Source organism: Lactuca virosa, chromosome 7 (assembly GCF_052849685.1).
Source record: "Lactuca virosa cultivar CGN04683 chromosome 7, Lactuca_virosa_CGN04683_v6, whole genome shotgun sequence".
NCBI lineage: Eukaryota > Viridiplantae > Streptophyta > Magnoliopsida > Asterales > Asteraceae > Lactuca > Lactuca virosa.
The window spans coordinates 152,108,429-152,114,428 of NC_136432.1; positions in this window are offsets into that span (position 1 = coordinate 152,108,429).

The window sequence follows — 6,000 nt, forward strand, 5'->3', positions numbered from 1 at the left end:
GAGTGTACGGTCGTACACGGGTGTACGGCCGTGAACTCAAGTCTGGCCGTGAACTCGGTCTTGTTCGAAGGAATTCCCGAAATTTCGCGTGGTTTTGGTTCAGACTCGAATATAGCACTCAAAATGATTTTCCAAACCGAAGGAAGTTGACGGAACCCAATAAAATAAAATTTTATTAACGGAAATTAATTAACAGAAACTAGAAAAGGGTTCGGGTTGTCACATCATTCCCCCGTTAGAGGGAATTTTGTCCCGAAATTCAGACACATAATACAAATCATGGACTCGGAAATAGGTGAGGGTACTTCTCTTTCATTGAATCTTCGTGCTCCCAAGTGAACTCGGGTCCCCGCTTGGCGTTCCAGCGAACCTTCACTATCGGGATACGGCTTTGTTTTGTTCGCTTTACTTCCCTATCCATGATTTCTACGGGTTCCTCTACGAAGTGTAACCTCTCGTCTAGTTCGATCTCATCGAGGGGAATCACAAGTGTCTCATCGGACAGACACTTCTTCAGGTTCAAGACGTGAAAGACAGGATGAATGTTACTAAGTTCTCGGGGTAGACGAAGTTTGTAGGCTACGGGACCGATCCTAGCGAGGATCTCGAATGTTCCAATGTATCTCGGATTCAGCTTTCCACGCTTTCCGAAGCGTATCATGCCTTTCCAGAGTGATACCTTCAAAAGGACACGGTCACCAACCTGGAACTCCAAGGGTTTTCGTCTCTTATCGGCGTAGCTCTTTTGTCTATCTCTTGAAGCCTTTAATCGTTCCCGGATTTGTACGATCTTTTCCGTAGTCTCTCGGATGATTTCTGGGCCTATGAGAGTACTGTTGGGGACTTGACCCTTGACTAGCTGCGTGTCGCCCACCTCAGCCCAGCACAGAGGGGATTTGCACTTACGGCCATAGAGGGCTTCGAACGGCGCAGCCTTGATGCTGGTATGGTAGTTGTTGTTGTAGGAAAATTCGACCAAGGGCCGATGAGTTTCCCACGACATGCCGAAGTCGATGACACAGGCTCTCAACATATCTTCCAATGTTTGAATGGTTCTCTCAGTCTGCCCATCTGTCTGTGGATGGTAAGTTGTGCTCATATCCAACTTAGTTTCAAGAGCCTTCTGCAGTGACTGCCAAAATCTCGAGGTGAATCTGCTATCTCGATCAGAGATAATGGACATAAGCACACCATGCAGACGAACTATTTCTTGGATGTAGATTCGTGTAAGTTTCTCCATTTTGAATTTTTCCTTGATTGGCAGGAAGTGAGCGGATTTAGTCAGTCGGTCGACAATTACCCAGATGGCGTCGTGCCCACTCGGAGACTTGGGCAACTTTGTGATGAAATCCATTGTAATCCTTTCCCACTTCCACTCAGGTATTTCTGGTTGCTGGAGTAGACCTGAGGGCTTTTGATATTCTACCTTTACCTTGGCGCAAGTCAGGCACTTGCCCGCGAAGGTAGCGATCTCTGCTTTCATGTTCGGCCACCAATAGAGTTGTTTGAGATCCAGATACATCTTATCTGAACCTGGGTGAACGGAGTATCTAGTCTTGTGAACTTCGTTCATGACAACCTCCCTGTACCCGCCGTACTTTGGGGTCCAGATCCGGTTCATGAAATAGTAAACTCTGTATCCCTTGACCTCTAAGTTCTTTTCCATTCCTCTCAAGGCTTCATCCGACATGTTCTTTGGCTTTAAGGCTTCCAGCTGAGCCTCTCTGATTTGTGCTGATAACTGGGAATGGATGGTCATTGTCAGTGTCTTCACCCTACGACCTGAATACTCCTTTCGGCTTAGGGCATCCGCTACCACATTGGCCTTGCCGGGATGGTAGCGTATTTCGCACTCGTAATCACTGAGTAGCTCTACCCATCGTCGATGTCTCATGTTCAGCTCTTTCTGATCGAAGATATGTTGTAGGCTCTTATGGTCGGTGAAGACAGTGCACTTGGTTCCGTAGAGATAATGTCTCCAAATCTTTAATGCAAAGACCACTGCTCCCAACTCTAGATCGTGAGTTGTATAATTGACTTCGTGTTTTTTCAGCTGTCTCGAGGCATAGGCAATAACCTTTCCTCGCTGCATGAGCACACAGCCTAGGCCCTGATTGGATGCATCACAGTAGACAACGAAATCCTCTGTCCTTTCGGGCAGAGACAAGATAGGTGCACTGCATAGGGCCTGCTTCAATGTTTGAAATGCAGTGTCTTGCTTTTCTCCCCAACTAAAGGTTACGCCTTTCTGTGTCAGGGTGGTTAAAGGCTTAGCAATTCTGGAGAAATTTTGGATAAATCTGCGATAGTAGCCAACGAGACCCAAGAATTGACGGATTTTTGTGGGTGTCTTCGGGGCTGACCAATTCTCAATCGCTTTGATCTTGGAAGGGTCCACGTGTATGCCTTCCTCACTAACTACGTGACCAAGGAAGGTTACTTTTCTGATCCAGAATTCGCACTTTGAAAACTTTGCATAGAGTTTCTCCGCCCTTAGTGTTTCTAACACCTGTCTCAAGTGCTGTCTATGATCCTCCTCACTCCGAGAGTAGACCATTATATCGTCAATGAACACGATTACAAACTTGTCTAGGAAAAGACGGCACACCCGATTCATCAGATCCATGAATATCGTCGGTGCGTTGGTTAGACCAAAGGGCATTACTACAAACTCGTAGTGTCCATAACGAGTTCGGAATGCTGTCTTGGGAACATCATTCTCATGAACTCGCAACTGATGGTACCCTGATCTTAGGTCTATTTTTGAGAAATAACTGGCTCCCTGAAGTTGATCGAAGAGATCGTCGATTCTGGGTAAGGGATAACGGTTCTTGATGGTAAGCTTGTTCAGTTCACGATAATCAATGCACATCCAAAAGGATCCATCCTTCTTTTTCAAGAATAAAATCGGGGCTCCCCAGGGTGAGGAACTTGGTCTGATGAATCCCTTGCTGAGCAGCTCATTGATCTGACTAGACAACTCTTGCATTTCTGCCGGCGCTAAACGATATGGGGATTTAGCTACGGGAGTAGCTCCGGGGATTAAATCGATACGGAACTCGACTTGGCGCTCGGGAGGGATTCCTGGAAGATCTTCGGGGAAGACATCAGGAAAGTTGCAGACTTCAGGGATGCTCTCGAGGTCCTTAACTTTCTGCTTTTCGTTGACGACATGGGCTAGGAATGCATGGCATTCCTTTCGCAGATATTTCTGGGCTTGAATGCAGGAAATGATACGAAGGTTTGAGCTGAGTTTATCACCGTAAACTATAAGAGCTTCACCCGAGGGTAGATTGAGACGGATGGCTTTTTCGTAACAAAGGATATCGGCACGATTGGGGCTCAACCAATCCATACCAATGATAATATCAAAGCTTTTTTATAGAAACCGGCATAAGATCAATGGGGAAGGAATGATCGTTTAGGGTAAGGGTACAACCTATGAATATGTCGTTAGTGCTCTCTTTTTTTCAGTTAGCCATCTCGACGGTAAATGTTTCAGTTAAAGGTTGGGATTTACATTTGAGTAGGTGTTTGAATGCATGACTAACAAAACTCCTCTCTGCACCAGAATCGAAAAGAATGCATGCATAAGAGTTGTCAAGGAGGAACGTACCCGTCACAACTGTGGGATCAGCAACTGCCTCCTCCTAGCCCATCGCCAGCACCCTCCCTGTGTTGCCAGATGTTGTTGCCTTGGGGCAATTTCTCTTGAAGTGCCCAACCTCTCCACAGCTATAACAGGCTTGACCGGCGCCCGCTCCAGGAGCCTGATTGGTTGGTTGGACTGGTACCTTGCAGAATCGAGCTGTGTGTCCCTTCTTACCACATCTGTTGCACAAAAACTCTCGGCACTGCCCATGATGATGGAAGTTGCACTTGTTGCACAGGGGTAGGTTTCCAGCATAGCGGCTAAGGGTTGTTGGAGTAGTGGGAACTGCAGCAGGAGTAGTAGCAGCGTGGACTGCCACTGTTTTTTGTCTCTTGGAGGGCTCCTGTGAAGACTGGCCCTTACGCTTGTTCCAGAACTTTTTCTTTCCACCACTCGCCTTTGGTGGTTCGGGAGCGGCTGTCACTTCATCCAGACCAACTCCGTGATCTATCAAAGTCTGCGCCAGGCACTTGGCGCTATCAAATGTAGAAGGCTTAGCAGCCAAAACATTCCCTTAAGTTGGGGGCGTCAATCCCCAAATGTATCTTTCTATTTTCTTGCTCTCCGGGGTGACCATTCCCAGACAGAGAAGAGCCAGATCGCAGAATCTAGCCGTGTAAGCGGCAATGTCGGAACCCTTCATCTTCAGGTTCCAGAGCTCATGCTCCAACTTCTGCATTTCGCCCCTTGGACAGTACTCGGCAAGCATGAGTTCCTTTAAGCTTTCCCAACCCATGGCATTCGCTACCGGCAGGGTTAGGGATTTGACTCGACCATTCCACCAGGTCAGTGCTCTGTCGGTGAAGGTGCAGGCGGCGAACTTCACCTTGTTGGCCTCAGAACAAGCGCAAATCTCGAAGATGGATTCGATCTTCTCGAACCATCGGGTTAAGGCAATGACTCCTCCATTGCCGTCGAAGGGTTTGGGTTTCGCGTTCATGAAGTCCTTATAGGAACACTCCTTCTGGTGTCCCTGGCCTCCACCAAGATTTTGGGGTTCTGGTCCACCTCCTGATCCACCCGAGCCACCCGGGTTAATTTGCGCCATTACTGCAGTCACGGCGGCTGAAACTGCTGCCTGGAACATGGCAGGATCGAACTGAGGAGGTGGTGGCGGCGGAGGGTCGTTGTTCTTCCTGTTGGGTCTCTTTCTGGGAGGCATCTTGTTCTAAAAATAATCAGGAAGAAGAGGATGATAAGTCCCCTAGATTTTAAATTAAGAGATATGAAACAAGATATATCTCATCCTGATAGATAAAGTGTTCTATTAAGCGATAAACAGAGAAAAGTTACCAATACAAGTAAACTATCGCTAGGGAGAAATGAGTAGCAACACTTGGAATGAATCTCTATATTGTATTCGGCTCTAGCTAAAATACTCATATAGTATTTTAAGTTGTATGCTCTGTTCTATCGATATCTTGATGTATATAGCTTGGTAAGTTTTAGGCTTGCTGCAACACCATGATCACTCCCAGACACATGTTGATCATGTCTCAAATAAATATAGTTGATCAGGCTATATTGATACCATACATGATTACATAACTACCCAGGTTTAACCGCAGTGTCCAACATCCAAATACTTTTGTTTTGTTCTACTTATGATACTGTTTCTCGTACTTATGGATACTTGTATACTCTTTATAAAATACTTATATTTTAAAAGTATACTTTTAGTTCAGAGCACTTCGGCCCCTTAGTGTTTATAGTTGTATACCATGTAAGGTTCGGTATACCTAGTTCACTATAAACAATAACTCTGATATCAATCTGTCACACCCCCAAACCGGAACGGCGGAAACGTTCGGGGGTGGATGACGTCATGTGTAGTATCACAACAATTGTATCATAGCAATCATAGTAAACACAACCATTACATTGAATACATATATGGAAAGGGTTTACATCTGTTTGATTCTTGTTTTTATACATCAAAAGTATAATAAAAAATAGAAAGACGTGACTCTATACACTCCGTCTTCTCAAAACTCCAGGAGGTACCTGTCTACTGATTTCCTGAGAATACAAGCAGTTTTGAAAGGGTATCAGCATAAAGCTGGTGAGTTCATAAGCGATGTTTTGTAATGAAAACCTGTTGATGACTTTGTAAAAATGTTCGCATGTTTCCAAGAAAATCCAATATTTTCTTTAGTAAAAGTGAGATAATATCATTTACATGTATAACCACTTAGTTCATGCTAGCCACGTATAAACCAACATCGAACAGACAGTTGGTTATATGGATCTGCCCTAAGCCCACAACCAAACAAGGAACAGGAAATGAGGCGGAAACCACATATCCCACAGTCTATCAAGTATTCTTCATATGTAACCCTGATGCATAG